The sequence below is a fragment of the Chrysemys picta genome, chromosome 13 (genome assembly GCF_011386835.1).
Source record: "Chrysemys picta bellii isolate R12L10 chromosome 13, ASM1138683v2, whole genome shotgun sequence".
In the NCBI taxonomy this organism is placed as follows: Eukaryota; Metazoa; Chordata; order Testudines; family Emydidae; genus Chrysemys; species Chrysemys picta.
The window spans coordinates 28,740,098-28,760,222 of NC_088803.1; the positions used below are offsets into that span (position 1 = coordinate 28,740,098).

Consider the following 20,125-nt stretch of genomic DNA (forward strand, 5'->3'; position numbering starts at 1 on the left):
CTGATTTGCCTGAATATGAAAAGGCTAAATTTTATGCTGCCATACTTCCAAGTGCCTAATGTACATGAGGCAAAGTGATGTGTATTAAGGGGAAATAAGTATGTTTCTACTGGAACAGAAACCCCCAGAAACAAAAAAGAATTCTGACTCTCTTGTTGAGGACGTGTTAGATAATGTGAAGTGACATTTTGAGAAAAATGTAGTATTTTGCTAATTAAGCTAGGCCAGGATAAAAACATTTCTTCATGGAATGATAAAGGGGATTTTGTGTACAAAAGTTCAGTTGTTAATGGTTCTAACATGGTCGACTTAATCAGGGCTGTCACCCCAACACATTCTGTTCCTAGCAGATGCACACCTAAAAGCTGGGATTTGTTCATGCATGCCATGGTGGAGTTGACCATACCACCTTCCATCATGGGCAACGGAGCCAACAGACCCTTTGGAATGCCTGAAGGCCTTGACCACAGACACTGGGGTTGATCAAGACCCAACACTACACCCCCTTTTTGCCTCCTAAAAAGCAAAAATTGGTAAAAGAGCCGAATGGCTCAGTGTGTAATGCTTTTCGTGCTTCTATACTTTTTCAAAGAATGTTACTAGCTATGTGTACCTTCTCTGAATTGGCCATTGTAAAAACAAACCAAATAACCCAACAGATATCAATTGTCTATAAACCCCCACTTGGGATGCTTTATTGGGAAACTTAGTAATGAAAGTCATTGGAAGATGTACACGTCTGGGCTTGTGGAAACAGGTTTTGAATGAGCCTAAGATCTTATGTTTTTTATTTTTTATGAAATTCGTCACCATCTGGTCATTTTGCACTAAGACATTAGAATACAGTTTTAAAATCTGGTCAAAAGATAAATGATATAGTGCTGTAAGAAAAACACACAGTGATAGCTACAGGGGACAGAATGGAGGTCTTGTAAGCGTTTAATGTGAAACACAATGTTTGTAACATTTTTGTTTAGAAATTTCATAATGCTTCTAGGAAAGGACATAGTATTTGGGGGATGTCCGTATGAGTCAAAAACTCTCCATGATCACACTACGCAGGTAGAAGGTGAGCCAGTGTTCTCCCAGTTCATTGTGTGTGTGAGTGTTGACCCCCAAACCTAGAAGTCTCTGAGACAGCCTTCCACCTGGGAGCCAGTCATAAGGAAACACATCTAAGAAATTCTCTTTTGTGTACGGGTCCGCTGAAAAAACATGCAATAGCTGTATGGTGTCCATATTCACATGCAGGGGCTGCTCTATGGTTTTTGCCGCTCCAAGCACGGCAGTCAGGTGGTTTTCGGTGGCTCACCTGCGGGCCATCCGCTGGTCACACAGATTCGGCGGCATGCCTGCAGGAGGTCCGACGGTGCCGTGCGTTCAGCGTCCCTGCCGCCAAATTGCCGCCGAAGCTGTGGGACCGGTGGACCTCCCGCAGGCATGCCACCGAAGGCAGCCTGACTGCCGCCCTCACAGTAACCAGCAGGCTGCCCCCCGCGGCTTACCGCCCCAGGCACATATTTGCTGCGCTGGTGCCTGGAGCCGCCCCTGTTCACATGTAGTCAAACAGAACGTTTCTCCTCTGACTGATCTCTATGATGTTGTCAAAAAGTCCATACACAATCATGTTAACAGTGACTGTCAAAGGCTTCGCAAAACGTATTTCTGTCCTCAGGCTCCAGGTTTTAATCAAGGAATAGTGATCGGTGCATTCCTGGTCGGGAGACAGGTCAAAGGCAAACAAGGTGAACCCTGTGCAAATTCCTCACAATTGATTAACAGAGAAAAATCTTGTGTGTGTTTGCTAGCTGTCTGTACCAGATTTATGTATTCTGTCATGCAATTCCTAGCCTCAAAGTCTGGTTGTAGAGGCTTAGCTGGTATCTGTTCACCATCCACATACAAGGTCACAACATTAATATTGTAGTTTAAAGTGAAAGGGGTTTTTAGTATAATTTCCACTAAAGGCGTCATTATCCACAACCCCATGGACAAGCATTTTGGGTAACTGCCCCAAGAACAGTTAATCACCTTGCTGCCTGTGGGGATGGTAAACATTTTCATTCCCACACAGTCCATGGGATATTTAGCATTAGTGGTAAGCAGGTCCTCCACATGTCCCAGACAGAAGCCCGGGGCTAGCTGTACTTTCTTCACAAAAAGGGAGCTAAAATGAATTCCACGGTTCTTGCAGGGGTGATGAATGAGGCCCTGTTTCCTCGCAACATTTCCACGATTTCTGAAAAACACACTCTTGAAGACAGCCTCTTCCACACAGAAATGGGGCTGCCAACCAGCCAACCATTGAGCTCCAGAGATCTGAATTACCTGATTAGTAAAACATAGTCTTGGGGCAGCCCTATGGGGCTGAACCCCTCTGATTGGTAAAGGGCAGAAAGAAGAGTTATTTGAGGGGTCCCAGGCCACCCCTTGCTTTCTGTCATGTGTCAATCTTGGCTCTGGAAGTAATACCCCATAGGGAAGGACTTATGGTAATAAGTGGGCAGGGACTTAGAGGTTGGGGGGAGGGGTCAAAGTTTGGCCATGTATCCCTAAACTAAATGTGCCTCCAACCTACGTTGAGCAGGGTCCCCACAGCCCATCCCCCTCTATAATATATTGTGTTTTGGGTAGCCGGAGGATATAGCTAGCAGTAATGGTCAGAAATTAACAAAAAGGGAAATTTAGACTGGATAACAGGAAAACGTCCTTCACACTGAGGTCTGTGAGATTGTAGTGTTGCCTCCAAAGCCATATCCCTGGGAGACATTTAATTGTAGACTGGACAAAGAACCGAAGAATACAGACCCCGATTCAGCAAAGCACTTAAGTATGTGTTTAAGTCCTAGTGTATCAGAGACGATCCGTACCTGCCAATAGTGGGGGGACAGAGTGAGGGCAGTGGCTTCAGCAGATGTTACTGAGCATCCTCAGTCCATGTGAGCACGCTCAGTACAAGCCAAGCAGCAACTGGGGGGGGGGGAACATAACCCCGAGTCACCTGTGCACATGATTAAAATTAGTTCTTTGTTCAATAGAGATGGGTTTACTTGGAAGTTTAAAGTTATTCTGTGCACTTCAGCTTTGCACAGAAAAACCCATCTCTTGTCTGCATGTGGTGGTACCGTGTGTATCTATCTGTCTTTTAAAAATGTAGCCCTGGCCATGGTAGATTGACCCATACCAACCAATGTATCATCAACAACACCTTAACAAACTGAGTGTCCCATACGGGCTTCCTGAACTTAGCAGATTGGATTCTATTTATCATGAAAAGATTTTGACAGGCGCTACTCCTCCTGAATCAGCATCATATAACAGTGAGATCAGTCCTCTGATGCGAATTAAAGTGACATTGAAAGGAGACCCAGTACATTCTGCTCAGCTCCACAAAACAGCTGTTACCTATTATCTTAGTTAAACATCTTTGGAGCATATGCACTGTCTGTGTCCTTGGGGTATCCTTTTTTACAGGCTGGTAGAAAAGCTAACTTTTGTCTTAAAGCAAAGGGGGGGTATTTGTCCTTTCAAAATCAATCAACAGAACAGCCGGTCCCTGGAAAAAGTGCCCTCGTAGAGCTCTGCCCATTAGAAAGGGAACAGTCTAGTGGGAACCATCATGAGTCAGATATTCAAAAGGGCACTTAAACTTTGCCAGGTTGCTTTGCACCTGAAAGTGCTGATCAGATGATTTAGGGCTGTAAGTAGTTCACACCAGCCAAGGCAGTGCTTTGCTAGGGTGACCAGATGTCCCAATTTTGTAGGGACAGTCCCGGTATTTAGGGCTTTTTCTTATACAGGCTCCTATTACCCCCCACCCCCTGTCCTGATTTTTCACACTTGCTGTCTGGTCACCCTATGCTTTGCAGTCATTTTGTGGGAGCAAAATGATGCTGGACATCTGCCCCACCGAAAGTATGCAACAGTCTGTGTATTCCCTGTCAATGTTAGAGCCCTAGGATGATACCCAAGCAAGAGAAATGGGAAATGTGATCTCCCCAAAACAGAGCCATTGTTGCTGAAACTTGCAAGGCTTGATTCATCCCCAGCAGACTGCACACTCCTGTGCCATGCAGGAGGGAAACTGGTGCTTGTACCACCACCTCTCTGTAATACTGCTGATATTCTCTGAGGCTTCTTGGACACACATTCCTTAGGTGGCCTAGCCACTCATCCCCAGCCTGGCCAGCTCTATTGTGAAATTCCTCCCAAGGCTCATTGCATTATCAGGGTTTTGCCCCGGTACCTGATGTGGAGACGTTTACTGTTATTATTATTTAGTATTTGTATTATCATAGCACTGAGGAACCCCGATCACAGACCAGGACCCCACTGTGCTTGGTGCTGTACAAGCACAGCTCAAAAAGATGGTCTCTGTCCCAAAGAGCTTACATTATAATTAGGGATTCCGTGACCGCCGTGACTTCTGCAGCGGCCAGTGTGAGCAGTGGTCCTGGGGACTTTTACTAAAAATGTCCATGACTAAATCAGAGCCTTAATTATAAGATAAGAGACAACAGATGGATACAGAAAGAACGAAGTGAGACAAGGAAACAGTGAGACAATATTGGGCAGCATGATAGGTAGTGATCTCAGGCAGCAGCAGCCTAGCTGTTGTCAAGTATTTTGTAGGTCTCACAGCAAAAGAGAATTTTGAGGAGGGATTTGAGGTAGCTTTGTGGATGTTTACAGGGAGCTTCCCTCAGGGCAGCATGGGAGAAAGCACAACGGTGCTTGTTTGAAAATTTAAAAAGTGGGCTATTGAGGCTAGCATCATGGGCTGTTCAGAGGTAGGAGTCAACTGTTCTGTACTGAATGAGAGATGATAGGTAGGCTGCTATCATAGAATTGTAGGACTGGAAGGGACCTCAATAGGTCATCTATTCCAGTCCCCTGATTCATGGCGAGGCTAAGTATTATCTAGACCATCCCTGACAGGTGTTTGTCTAACCTGCTCTTAAAAACCTCCAATGATGGAGATTCCACAACCTCCCTAGGCAATTTATTCCAGTGTTTAACCACCTTACAGTTAGGAAGTTTTTCCTTATGTCCAACCTAAATTGCCCTTGATGCTATTTAAGCTCATTGCTTCTTGTCCTATCCTCAAAGTTTAAAGAGAATAATTTTTCTCCCTCATCCCTGTAACAACCTTTTACATACTTGAAAACTGTTATCATGTTCCCCCCCTCCTCCCCCCCGGTCTTCTCTTCTCCAGACTAAACAAACCCAATTTTTTCAATCTTCCCTCATAGGTCATGTTTTCTAGACCTTTAATCCTTTTTGTTGCTCTTCCCTGGACTTTCTCCAATTCGTCCACATCTTTCCTGAAATGTGGCGCCCAGAAGTGGACACAATACTCCAGCTGAGGCCGTATCAGCACGGAGTAGAGAGGAAGAATTACTTCTCATGTCTTGCTTACAACCCTCCTGCTAATACATCCCAGAATGATGTTTGCTTTTTTTGCAACAGTGTTACACTGTTGACTCATATTTAGCCTGTGATCCACTATGACCCCCAGATCCTTTCTGTGGTACTCCTTCCTAGGCAGTCATTACCAATTTTGTATGCGTGCAACTGATTGCTAAGTGGAATACTTTGCATTTGTCCTTATTGAATTTCATCCTATTTACGTCAGAGCATTTCTCCAGTTTGTCCAGATCATTTTGAATTTTAATCCTGTCCACCCTGCTTGGTATCATCCACAAACTATATGTGTACTTTCTATGGCCATTATCTAAATCATTATGCAAGTTCCATGTGAATTATAGCTATGATTTCACCTCTAGAGCAGTAGTTTAGTTGTGGTTCCATTGCAGTCACTGTGATAGCATTGTGTGAAGTGGTAGGAAGAATGATGTCTCACATGGTGCTACTGTTGCATTTAGAGTTGTACCCCAAAGATGTGGGAATGACCCCACTATGGTACTCTAGCACTGCATACCCCACTGCAAGCCCAAACGGGGCTGAATCTTTGAAGACTGTGTCTCTTTCCCCTTAAAACCTGTCCTTTGTGTGAAACAGACTCAGTTCTGCTTTTGTAGTTAACATTATTGGCATCTTTTGTACTGTATTACATAGATGTTATTGATTTTTGTTAAACTGTATTAAAAAACAAAAAACAAACATCCACTTCCTGATTTGTAAATAATTTTATGAACATTTCCAAGAAGCCAAATAGGCCTCAGACTCTTTTAAATGTCTAACTAAAAGAGTTTAAGAGCAGTGTGGGAATTATGCAAATGAGGAAACCAATAAAGGTTGATAATATGACAGTATGAACTAAAGACACACTTTGTTGGCCTTTGCACACCCAAAAATCCCATTAAGAACAATCTTTCCTAGGCTACAACCAGTCACAATCTAGAAATTAAAAAAAAATCATATTGTGGACATTCCAGAAGTTCAGATAAGATTTGGACTGAGTTTGATTTTACGTGTGTGGGGATTTTTATTGTGTGGCTAGGACACTAGGCCGGGATTCAGGAGACCTGGGTTCAAGTCCCTGCTCTGCCACAGACTAAATGTGTGACCTTGGGCAAGCAACTTACCTTCTCTGTGCTTCAGTTCCCAATCTGTAAAATAGGGATGATAGCTGCTCTATTCCACAGGGGTGCTGTGAGGATAAATGGAATAAAGATGAAGAGGCACTTAGAAAAGGGCCAGCTAAGTATCTAAAGCAGTGGTCCCCAAACTGTGGGACACCTCCCCGAGGGGAGTGTGGAGGAACATTTGGGGGGGATGCAGCAGAAGCCAGGCCAATGCTCACGGCGGGGTGGGGAGGGAGCACCACCCAGCCCCACTTTGCACCCAGTTCTGCTCTGGCTTGGCCCCTAGCTGCAGCCCTGGCCTTGGCCCTGGCTCCGCATCCAGCCATGGCTCCACACCAAGCCGTGGCCCCAGCTGCCAGCTGCGGCCTCAGCCCTGAACCCCACCTCGGCCCCAGGCTCCTACCGCGGCCCTGCTCCCAAGCCCCAACCCCAACTATGGCCCCGCTCCCAGCCCCGGCTCCTGACCACAGCTCCCGGGGGGCATGGACAGGAGTAAGGATGGCATGATGTAAAAAGTTTGAGGACCACTGATCTAGATAAATAGAAGGGGGAAAGTTATTTGTGCAGAGAATGGATTTTATTTAGTGGAAAGTCTATTTCATATGTGGGTTTTTCTGGGGTTTTATTGGGGGGAAGGGGTTTTTGGTGGGTGGAAAAGGGAGGGTATTTAGTAGTTTTCCTTATTACAAGCCAACTTTACCTTTGGTCCCAGTCTGTCACCCACTGGGAGTAGGAGCAGCCTGTTAGACATGCCCGATAAACAAGAATAATCAGACGGGAGGAGAATCAGCTGTGCTTGGGAAATGTTTTCGCACAGCCCCTCAAGAGGTGTAAATTGCTGGGAAAGTGGCCCTTTGCGTCAGTCTGCCCCCAGCATGCCAGGCTCAGTGCATGCACCCACAAAGCAAGGCACAGGAATGACTCCATTTAGGAGGCCAGCCTCATAGTTCAAAAGTTCAGTGGCTCGGGTGAAGAGTTCATTCATCCTTCACAAGCTGTCAGGATTTAGTACTAAAACCCTAGAGATCAGGGACTGGAGTAGCAGTTACACTTCTGTCAGAGTTCCTAATAAAAGGATAGTCTCGAGGGGTCAGGTTAATACAGTCTAAATTCCTACCTACTCCACACAGGAATATCAAAGGACTTTAAGATGATCAACACTGCCCCGAATCCCAGTGGAGTTAGCAATGACTGTTAGCCACTTAGTGGTTATATTTCAGCCTCTTGTGAGCAGAGAAACCAGCACATAGCTCCTGTAAAAGTCTAATGCAATTTCAATATAATTCTTAATTGCTACAATTGTTAATATTTGTAAAAAAAAATTAAAACTTTAGGCTCAAGTTCTGCACTCTGCTGCCCCAGTGTATTTGAGAGCCGGTTTTTGGCAGTTTTGCATCTCACTACTACGAAAATGGCAACATGACAGAATGCTACATTTGGATAAAGTTACAGCTGGATGCAAAACAAGTAAAGCAGGCAAGTTTCCACTGCTAAAGTGCATCTTCCCTTAGCTGTGCAGTGCCCAGACGTCACCGAAGTCTCTGGCCTCTGTCAAAGGTGTTCTCTTGAGCACCAGGTGATCTGGGGCTCTGCAGGCATGAATGGGGTTTTCTCTACTCCAGCTTTGTCACAGATAACCAAAGCAATGGAAACACCAACGATGTTAACCCACCCAGTAATCTTCCTGAAGCTTTTATAACACAGTGTGATGGATCCTAAGGCTGTGTGACCTCTATTAAACCCTACAGACAGAGCAGTTTCAGAATAGCAGCCGTGTTAGTCTGTATCCGCAAAAAGAAGAACAGGAGGACTTGTGGCACCTTAGAGACTAACAAATTTATTAGAGCATAAGCTTTCGTGGACTACAGCCCACTTCTTCGGATGCATATAGAATGGAACATATATTGAGGAGATATATATACACACATACAGAGAGCATAAACAGGTGGGAGTTGTCTTACCACCTCTGAGAGGCCAATTAATTAAGAGAAAAAAAACTTTTGAAGTGATAATCAAGCTAGCCGAGTACAGACAGACAGTTAGATAACAAGTGTGAGAATACTTACAAGGGGAAATAGATTCAATGTTTGTAATGGCTCAACCATTCCCAGTCCTTATTCAAACCGGCGTTGATTGTGTCTAGTTTGCATATCAATTCTAGCTCAGCAGTTTCTCGTTGGAGTCTGTTTTTGAAGTTTTTCTGTTGTAATATAGCCACCCGCAGGTCTGTCACTGAATGACCAGACAGGTTAAAGTGTTCTCCCACTGGTTTTTGAGTATTTTGATTCCTGATGTCAGATTTGTGTCCATTAATTCTTTTGCGTAGAGACTGTCCGGTTTGGCCAATGTACATGGCAGAGGGGCATTGCTGGCACATGATGGCATATATCACATTGGTAGATGTGCAGGTGAACGAGCCCCTGATGGTATGGCTGATGTGATTAGGTCCTATGATGATGTCACTGGAATAGATATGTGGACAGAGTTGACATCGGGGTTTGTTACAAGGATAGGTTCCTGGGTTAGTGGTTTTGTTCAGTGATGTGTGGTTGCTGGTGAGTATTTGCTTTAGGTTGGGGGGTTGTCTGTAAGCGAGGACAGGTCTGTCTCCCAAGATCTGTGAGAGTAAAGGATCATCTTTCAGGATAGGTTGTAGATCTCTGATGATGCGCTGGAGAGGTTTTAATTGGGGGCTGAAGGTGACAGCTAGTGGTGTTCTGTTATTTTCTTTGTTGGGCCTGTCTTGTAGGAGGTGACTTCTGGGTACTCGTCTGGCTCTGTCAATCTGTTTTTTCACTTCAGCAGGTGGGTATTGTAGTTTTAAGAATGCTTGATAGAGATCTTGTAGGTGCTTGTCTCTATCCGAGGGATTGGAGCAAATGCGGTTATATCTTAGAGCTTGGCTGTAGACAATGGATCGTGTGGTGTGTCCTGGATGGAAGCTGGAGGCATGTAGGTAAGTGTAGCGGTCAGTAGGTTTCCGGTATAGGGTGGTATTTATGTGGTTCACTAAAGCCATTGCTGCAGGCTGGAGCAGATGCGTTTTGAAAGGAGAGACAGCAAGCTGAGAACCTCATATCATCAGCTCTTCCTCTGCCAAGACATTGTTTTTTGAGACCATTTATTTGCCTGGATTGTTGGGGGAGGTTGGGGATATGCTTCTTGGAGAGGGGGAGCGCTGAAGGGGTTGTTTGTCTGCTTTATTGGCTGCCTGTGTTAATTCATTATGCGTCGAAATTATTTCTGGCTTTTGCATGGCCATCATTTGCAATTGTAAGATTAATTAGTTGGTAGACCCTCTAATGATTTCTGTGTGGGTGGTTTACATTGTAATGTAAATCTAAGGCAGGGATTGGCAACCTTTGGCACGCAGCCCATCAGGGAAATCCACTGGTGGGCCAGGACGGTTTGTTTACCTGCAGCGTCCGCAGGTTCGGTCGATCGCCGATCGTTTTCTGATCGTTTTCAGAAAACCTTTGACAAGGTCCCTCACCAAAGGCTCTTAAGCAAAATAAGCAGTCATGGGATAAGAGGGAAGGTTCTCTCATGGATTGGTAACTGGTTAAAAGATAGGAAAAAAGGGTAGGAATAAATGGTTATTTTTCAGAATGGAGAGAGGTAAATAGTGGTGTCCCCCAGGGATCTGTACTGGGCCCAGTCCTATTTAAAATATTCATAAATGATCTGGAAAAAGGGGTGAACAGTGAGGTGGCAAAATTTGCAAATGATACAAAACTACTCATGATAGTTACGTCCCAGGCAGACTGTGAAGAGCTACAAAAGGATCTCACAAAACTGGGGTGACTGGGTAACAAAAAGGCAGATGAAATTTAATGTTGATAAATGCAAAGTAATGCACATTGGAAAACATAATCCTAACTATACATATACAGTGATAGGGTCTAATTTAGCTGTTACCACTCAAGAAAGAAATCTTGGAGTCATTGTGGATAGCTCTCTGAAATCATCCACTCAATGTGCAGCAGCAGTCAGAAAAGCAAACAGAATGTTGGGAATCATCAAGAAAGGCATAGATAATAAGACAGAAAATATCATATTGCCTCTATATAAATCCATGGTACGCCCACACCTTGAATACTGCGTGCAGATGTGGTCGCCCCATCTCAGAAAAGATATATTGGAATTGGAAAAGGTTCAGAAAAGGGCAACAAAAATTATTAGTAGTATAGAATGTCTTCCGTATGAGGAGAGATTAATAAGATTGGGAGTTTTCAGCTTGGAAAAGAGGCAACTAAGGGGGGATATGATAGACGTCTATAAAATCATGAGTGGTATAAAGAAAGTAAATAAGGAAGTGTTATTTACTCCTTCTCATAATACAAGAAGAAGGGGCCACCAAATGAAATTAATAGGTAGCAGGTTTAAAACAAACAAAAGGAAGTATTTTTTCACACAATGCACTGTCAACCTCTGGAACTCCTTGCCAGAGGGTGTTTTGAAGGCCAATACTATAATGGGGTTCAAAAAGGAGCTAGATAGATTCATGGAACATAGGTCCATCAATGGCTACTAGCCAGGATGGGCAGGAATGGTGTCCCTAGCCTCTGTTTGCCAGAAGTTGGGATTGGGTGACAGGGCATGGATCACTTGATGATAACCTGTCTGTTCATTCCCTTTGGGGCATCTGCCATTGGCCACTGTCAGAGGACAGGATACTGGGCTTGATGGACCTTTGATCTGACCCAGTATGGCCGTTCTTATGTTCTTAATGAGAGTCCCGGATCTCCGATTTCTGACACTGGAGACGCACTGATCTACGTAAAGAGGAGGGAGGATGAGAAGGGGGCAGGGTGTACAGCATTAGGAGTGTTGCAAAGGGGTGCACATTGGGGAGGAAAAGAGGCATAGTTTTTGACTCTGCCCTGCTGGTGTGCGAATCAACAAAACAAAATGGGCTTCTCTTTCTCTTCCCCTATTGCAGTTCTGCAAAGTAACGCTCTAATTGAATGGCCAGGCCCTCATTTTTAAGTCTCATCTGATAGATGGCACCTCCAAGGTCACAGTCCAGTGATCCCCACTACTGCGGCACTGGTGCTGTACTGACTCCAAGGGGAGAACACCATCTAGCAAACAGCCAACATCACTTGATGCAAAGTGATTGCTGGAGATCCAAGTCCTGAATCAGCCTGACCTTGTTCAGTTTACAAGATCCTCCAGGAAAACAGCACAACAGCCCAATCTTAACTAAGTGCTCCATGAAAACTAGAATAATCAGGGCTGTTGTGGTTGTTTTCTCAAGAGTGCAGCTGCTCTCCGAAAGGGTCAGCTATTTTAGTTCCCAGTTCTGTTTATTATCTCCAGGAAGACTGGCCAAAGCCAGGGAAAATGAAATTAATGCTTTCATTTCCAGCGACTGTTTTGTATCCATAGTGCTCTGGTTATAAAATGCCTGAAAGATTTATGCGATTTTTTTTCTTATAAAAAATTGACAGAGGTTTTTATTTTCAGGGAACTTATTGATTTTTATGTTTCAGGAATCAAAAGGATTTATTAAATAGCCATGAAAACAAAGAGGATCACAGCTTCCAGTGGGCTCTATTTCTGCTCAGATGCCCTGATAGCAAGCAATGAGAAGGGATAGAAACACTTCCCCTTCGTCCCCCATTTAAATGAAAAAGTAAATTCTCTTTTAACAAAATGCTAAGGGGACATGTTACCCTTTTCTGTTCTGCTAACTAGGCACTAGGAGTGACTGACTGATTAATCTTTTCCAGGAGAATAAAGACACTCCACAATGTCTACCCAGAGTTTAGATGATTTATTCTCTCGTCCATTAGTTACCGTTTATATGGACATCTTTAGCACCAGAAGCCAGTTTATACAAGGTTCCTGTTTGAGATCCATGCTCCAAGATCTGTAGTTCAGGGAAAACAAAATAAATCAGTTTGCCAATTTATTAGTGTATAGCATTATAATTCCACCCCTGCAGCTATAAAGAAATAAAACAGAATATTAAATTATTCCAGCAGATGACGAATGTGTTGAGAAATCCTCAACAGAACCAGATTTCCTGAGATTAGGGAGGGGAAAAAACACATCGTAATTACAAGCATGTCTCTGAGCCCAGGGAGCCATAAAGTTCAAGATAGTTGATAAGCAGAAGGCAGAAGTGAAAGACTTACAGGAAAGCAAAGAGATTTTAAATTGAAATGATGGCCCTAAAATGATATAGCTGAGTTGGTAGAATACTGCCCATTTAAAATAAATTAAGACCCATTTAAATGCTTGTAGAACATGAGCATGGTGATATTTTTGGCTGAGAGATGTTTTGCCTCAAGTGGAGACTTTGGCATTGATTCGTCCTTCCTAGAAGATTTGTACTTCACAATCCCCTCACATTCTTGGCACAGTATGCACATCTGTAAGGGAAGATTTGCCTTTAAATTTACAGTGCCACACTGATGCTTGAGAGGTCAGTTCAGGTGTGATTGTGGGACCTCATCCAGGCATGGAAGAACCTGAGGGGAATGAATGGGTCAAGGCCGTGCATCTGCCACCTGTTGGAAACATCCTTTTCTTTCCAGAATCTCACCAAGGGATTGGGTATCTGGGAAAAGCTATGGGGAAGCTGAAGAGTAGGGAGCAGTGCAACAACTACTACTGATGTCCTGACTGACACCATGGGCCAGGCCAAGAGGTACCAGTACTTAGTCCGCTGCATGGGTCAATGCAGCAGTCAGATTTTCTTGGGCCTTTAAATATTTAGTAAACATTGGCCTTTGGAACTGTCCTGCATTTGCAACTCTCTCTTGTTCCTTATACATTCCATTTCCTTGGCATGAACCAGTCCTGCCTTTCCATGATGTTTTCAAGATTCCTATCCTACCTTTCAATGGTGACCTTAACTTTATGCTGCTCAAATGACTATGTTGGGTCTAAGTCCCTGTCTGTGTCTCTGTGCAATTCCATGAACAGCTTCTCAAGTTTGCAAGCCATTCCACTAATGTGATTGATAAACAAAAAGTGAAAGTGTTAATAATCACAGAAAGGTCTCACCATCCATCCTGTGGAGTACTAGAAAGTGCAAAAAAAGTAACAATTTCAATTCAGTGTCCCATTCTAGTGCCCACCTGGGACAGGAATAGTATGGATGTTACGAAAGCACTTGATCACATTTCCACAGCTAGGGTTACACGTCCTGAAAAGGGGTTAAAATGGGGAATTGATTCCTGTTTTCTTTTCACTGTGTCAGGCCCCATGGGGTGTGAACCCAGGTCCCTGGAGGTGAGTTATCGCACACCAATACTCTGGCCAGCAGCTCACAGATGGTAGCTGGGGCTGGGACTTGAGTCCATGAAGCCCAACTGGACTCCAAGCCCTTCCCCTATGCTCTGATTGGGTGCGCTCCAAGGCTCCTGATTGGGCTGCAACCCCTATTTAAGACAGAGGAGGCTACAGGAAACTCTCTCTACAGCTGGGCTTTACCCTGCTGTGCACTGCTGGTCTAGTGATTACTTCTTCCTGCCTTCTGATCCCAAGTCAGCCTGACTTTTGGTAAACGGTGGCCTCTGGTTCAGTTGCCTGACCCTGATATCCTTACGCTTGGTACAGTAACTCCTCACTTAAAGTCATCCTGGTTAACGTTGTTTCGTTGTTACGTTGCTGATCAGTTAGGGAACATGCTCATTTAAAGTTGTGCAATGCTCCCTTCTAACGTCATTTGCAGCCGCTTGCTTTGTCCACTGCTTGCAGGAAGAGCAGCCCGGTGGAGCTAGCTGTGGGGGCTTGGAACCAGGGTGGACCGACAGCCCCCCTAACAGCTTCCCCTATCAGCTCCCCGCTCCCCTAAGTTCCCTGTGCAGCAGATGCCCAGCAGGCTAGCAATTGCAGCTGTCCCTCCCACCACTGCCATATGCTGATCCTGCCCTCTGTCTTGGAGCTGCTCCCAGAGACTCCTGCTTGCTGTGTGGGGAGGAGGTAGAGGGGGGCTAATGTCAGGGTGTCCCCCTCCCCCCTGCTCCTGCACCCCGCTTACCCCATCTTCCATAAAGCAGGAGGGACACACGACAGAGGGAACTTCCACGCAGCAGCAGCTGCAGCTGCGGTCCAGTCTCAGCTTGCTGATCTAATTAACAAGGCAGTGTACTTCTGATCTTAAAGGGGAAATGCATCTCTCTCTCTCTCACACACACACAGGGTTTGTGTCTCTGTCTGCCCTCCCTCCTTTCCTGCTGCCTTGTACGGTAGAGTGTGAAAGTTAACCCTTGAGGGCTCAGCCAATTGCTAGTTCATCATTTAGCAGTAAGGCATTCCCTGGAAATATCCCACCCTCTGACTCCTCCACCTCAACCAAGCTTCACAATCATCATCCCTGTATACCATATTAAATTGTTTGTTTAAAATTTATACTCTGTGTGTGTGTGTCTGTGTATATATATACACACCTCTACTCCGATATAACGCGACCTGATATAACATGAATTCGGATATAACGCGGTAAAGCAGCGCTTCGGGGGGGCGGGACTGCGCACTCCAGCGGATCAAAGCAAGTTTGATATAACGTGGTTTCACCTATAACGCAGTAAGATTTTTTGGCTCCCGAAGACAGCATTATATTGGGGTAGAGGTGTATATATATATTCTTTTGTCTGCTGAAAAAAATTTCCCTGGAACCTAACCCCCTCATTTACATTAATTCTAATGGGGAAATTGGATTCACTTAACATCGTTTCGCTTAAAGTCGCATTTTTCAGGAACATAACTACAACGTTAAGTGAGGAGTTACTGTAACTGACTCCTGATTCCCTGCCCTCTGGTTTGCCTCTAGATTCTGATCTCCTGATGTTCCAACCTGGCCTGACTCCTTGGACTATGCCCAATGCTGACCCCTAGGTCAGGCCACTCACACCCTGGCCTAACACAGTGTGAATCTCACACAAGATTGGTTTAAATTCTTTTTGAATTCTCGGTGCAGTTTTTGTTCTATTTATGATCATGCATTTTTAAAGGAGGTGTTTGAAATTGGTCTCTAGCTGAAGTTTGTCCATGGCAGTCCAACTTTTTGGTTGAACTGAGATCTTTTAAACAATATTGTCTATCTAGACAAGCCTGATATAGAGGTGGGCCAGATGGTCTGCTACCATAACTTCCTTGACTTCACAGGAATCAAGCCAGCAGAGGACTGGGCTCTGGGTGTCACACTGATTATTTTTTTTCTTTTGGAAAAGTAGGCAGGTCTATCACCTCAGTTAGAGGCTAGGCAAGGATTTGGGGTCGGAGAGGTGTCATCGCATCATGTGAGTCCAAGTAAGAGCATTGAGTTGCAAAGGAAAAAAGCAAACACATAGGGAGGAAGGGAATTATTCAAAAAGTAGAACAAGCCCCAGGGGCCCTAGAGAAAGTGTGTTGGTTTTGCTTGCATGTGTCTGAGTTGTGCCAATCAAGGAGCTACACAGAATTCAGCTGCTGTGGGTAGGGCTGTGTTAACCTTCCATCCTTCTGAGGCCCATACTCCAAACAGTTTACTGCATGTAGGTGTTTTGGATGAGACGATATAAAAGAAGGCCCTATCCTGCCATTAAATATCCCATAGCACTCCTGATAAGAATAGAAGTTTGCTCATTAGCCCATACCACACTCTGCCCCACCAAACAATGTTGTGCAACTGGCTGAAGAAAGGGAAAGATGGTGGGCAGGCAAAGAGTGGAGGGACCTGGCAAGGAAAACTAATATGGGTAAGAGGGGAAAGGATCAAAGTGCTGGTGGGACAGGGGAGTTATGGGGGAAGTGGAAAAGAAATGGAGATAGAAGAAAGCTGTGGACCCCATAGCCAAGGCAGAAAGCAAAGGGGAAGGAGATGGGGAGAGACAACAGCAGTGTTGCAACCCCAGCATTCAAAAATCATGGAAGGGGCTTAAAAATACTATTTAAAAAAATCATTAAGTTTGTGTTCTTTTTATTTGCTTTCTGGTGCTTGAGCCTTTAGGGCCCACATTTTCCAAAACCATAAGAGCTAGAAAGGTTGTTTAATGAAAGCTGAGATTCTCTTATTATCACATGAATGCAGGAGCTGGGACTTCAAAAGAAACACCAAACATCCTGAGGCTTACCATGAAATTGTGAGAGTTAGCAACAATCCAATAGAGCACATGGAAAAGTGGGAGGACAGACTATGTGGCGAGGGGGTTGAGAGAACCAAGCAAAGAGGAGAAAACTGAAAAGAGGGGGAAAGAGAAAGGAAGGATTGGCTGGGCAGGACAGAAAGCAGAGGAATAAACAAGAAAAGACAATGAAGGAGAGGAGTAGAGATGACGCTTCTCAAAGAGCGGAGATAGCAAAGGCAAAAGTAAAAGAGAAAATATTCTGTAGCTAAAAGAAGAGACTGGAAGTCAGACAAGAGAAAGAAAAGGAAAGGGAAAACAAAAAGTGAAGCCCGTGTTATTTATTCCCATGATCCTATTTTACTGCATTTCCCTTTTGACATTTCACTTACCCATACATTTCTGGGGAAAGGCAATGGATGACATGCACTGTTGCTGGGAAGATTTATGGATGGGCTTATTGTTTCATGCTGTTTGGTTAGATATGTGGGGAGCTGCCAGAATGGAAAGTAAATTACCCTCTACTGAAACTTCAGTCCCTAACTCAAGGCAGAGGGGAAGTTGGGAGTTGTCTGTTTGTTTTTAAAATAATTGTTCCAACGAAATTAAGGGGGTATCCTGGAAACTGAAAGGGAAGTGATTGGTACCAGATTGTCTGTCTTCAGTTCGTCTGGGAAGAGACTGCTGCATCTCTACTCACCAAACACACCAGCATTGAGAGATAAAATAAAAAGGTAGGAGGAAAAGCAATGTGTCTTTGCTAATGTCCTGGGCTTTCTGGACAGTAGATAATATCACAGAGGGCAGTAGCTACTTGATATTCTGGAGCTAAGAACCGGTGATGCCTTTGGTGAATACTTGCTTCTCATGATTGCTCTTGTCTTTTGTCTCTTCCTCATCTAAGTAATTCTGAAGTGTCTGAAGTGGACTGGTATTATTACTATACTTGGGCCTGATCTACACTTAAAAGTTAGATTGACCAACTACATCGCTCAGGGTGGTGAGATTTCATGCCCTGAGTGTTATGGTTAGGTCAACCTAATCCCTGGAGTAGATGCCGTTAGGTGGACGGAAGAATTCTTCAATCAACCTAGCTATCATCTCTTGGAGAGGTGGATTAACTACATTGACAGAAACCCCTACCATTGATGTAGGAAGCATTATTTTATGGCACTGCAGCACCATAGCTGTGTGGCTGTAGTATAGACTTACCCTTAGGGCTTGTCTACAGGGACACTCAAGAAAGTAAATCTGAATTAACTAAAGATCTGAATTTAAAGTGAATTAGTTAACTGCATTAAACCCCTGTGTGGATGCTCTCACTCAGAATTAAAGTGGCCTTAATTCAGTTTAGTTGTGAATTAAGCTATAACTATAGAGCTAGGCAAAATATTTTTTGCCAAACATGCAGTTTGGGGTTGACCGAAACTGAATTCAGTGAAATAGTTTCAGCTAAAAGAAAGGGGAAACCCCTTTTGAAAAAGTCAAAATGGTTCATTTTGATATTTTTGAAACAAGCCATTTGACTTTGCATTTCAAAATGAAGTGGTTTTTTTTGTTAAATCTAGCTACATTTCTAAACAAAAGGGTCAAATCATTCAAAAACAAAGTTTCTTTCTGGGTCAAACAATGTGTTGTTTGATCTGAAACTAATTTGCTGTGCGGTTGTTGTGGCAAGAAAAACAAAACATTGTTTCTGGTTGATCTGAAATGATTTCTTTTTCAAGATACTTCAGTTCAGCCACTGAACTGAAAAAAAACAGACGCTATTTGCCCAGCTCTAGACAGAGGTGGCAAGAGCCTTAGCTACCTCCAGGCGCAAGAGAACACAAAAATATCTTGCTGTCCAACCACACTCCTACCTAGAGTAAGCTTGTGGTGCTTTTACCTATGCTGAACACTACCTTACACCATGTGTAACCCCATTAAAGTCAATGGCACTACTTATGGAGTAACAGTCATTGTGAGCAAAAGTGTGACACTCTGGCCCCAAATGATTAACAGCTGCCTCTTTTCTTGTCAGCTTCAAGCCATGTGGGTCTTGGGAAGGATCTGAATGATGAGTGATATGAAGCATTGTGTGACAGGGGGAGGAGGAGATATGAAGCATTGTGTGACAGGGGGAGGAGGAGAGCGCTCCTCTCCTCCTCAGTGGGCTTTTTTACCTTCCTGGGCATGTGTTCAGGATGAGTACTCTCTCAGATGAGGACAGCCTGCCAAATTTCTACAAATCACAATTCTAATAAGGCTTTGCACTTCTAGAGCACTTTCTGGCTGAGGACCTCTAAGTGCTTTATAGCTGTCACGCCCCAGAGAGGTGGGTGTTATCCCCAGGAGATAGATGGGGAGAAGACTGCAGCATAAAGAAATGAAATGATGTGCTCAAAGTCTCATAGAAGCCAGGCCTGCTAACTCTCAGTCCCCTGTTCTAGCCACTTGACCACATTCCCTCCAGGGCTTAGCTCCTCTCGTGACATTTTGGTTCTTCTGCTTCTGGTTGAAACCAGGAGGTGAAAAGAAGGGTGAAATGACTGAAACATACACCGTGGAATCTCTCTCACAGACACGCACCACAGAATAGAAAACTCAGTCATCTTCCCTCCCACACACAGAGCATTGAATGAAACTTCAAAGTCTCGATTTGGGCTCAGTTCAGGGTTTTGGCCAAAGGGCCTGTTTTTGAACATTGCCATTCTGCAGTGCTCCATGTGAGAAGTAAAGAGCTGGTGAGAGGGTTCTCGTGCAACCTAAGGACCAAATTCTGTGCTGCACCTCTCAGGGCTGCCTACATTGGGCCTATATTGCCCCTGCTCTGGGGGAATTCTGCCTCCTTTGTAGCCCAGAGCAGCATAAGGGAATGCAGCGAGGGATATAACCTGTTCCCATGTTTGCACTGGGGAGTAGCACATGGGGGCTACTCTGTAAACCAGGAGCAAGCTCCACAGAATTGACCACAAACTTGTGTGTTTCGTCATGGAGGTGTCTTTTCCTTTCCCTTCTCCCTTCCTTTCACCTTCTAATTCTGTTTTGTGGGGTTCCATCTTTGCTGTAAACTTCTCCCTTTGCTGCAGTGAAATAAGAACGTTAAAGCAAAATACGGGCAAGGTGCTGGGTGTTAGCTCTGGGGTGGGGGTGGGGCGGGGCAGAGGAAAGGAGCTCAGCCCCTCAGCCCAGCGAGCTCCGCCTACACACTCCCATATTGTGGATTTATAGGATGAGGACTTAAAGCCCATCATAGAATCAAACCATCTGTTAAGGGCTAGGCCATTGCAGAATAAACTTTAATTAGTGAAAGGAGTCTCGTTCAAACAAGATGGCAGTGTCTTGAGTCTTGATGGTATATAAAGACTTAACATCATGGATCTCCTTAATCATAGAATTGTAGGACTGAAAGGGACCTCGAGAGGTCATCTAGTCCACTCCCCTGCACTCATGGCAGGAATGAGTATTATCTAGACCATCCCTGACAGGTGTTTGTCTAACCCGCTCTTAAAAATCTCCAATGATGAAGATTCC

At 44.4% G+C, this 20,125-nt stretch overlaps 1 protein-coding gene across 3 annotated transcripts in view; it reads left to right on the top strand.

Moving 5' to 3' along the window:
* Positions 1-20,125, top strand: part of ASIP (agouti signaling protein) — a 221,262-nt gene that overhangs the window by 45,475 nt on the left and 155,662 nt on the right. Inside the window, exon 1 of one of the 3 annotated variants that reach the window (XM_042858255.2) lies at positions 17,111-17,343. The exons of the other annotated variants lie outside the window; for them this stretch is intronic. The gene's annotated coding sequence lies outside the window, so the exon portion shown is untranslated. Of the gene's footprint in view, positions 1-17,110; positions 17,344-20,125 lie in introns of those variants that run through there. 3 annotated transcript variants of the gene reach the window in all.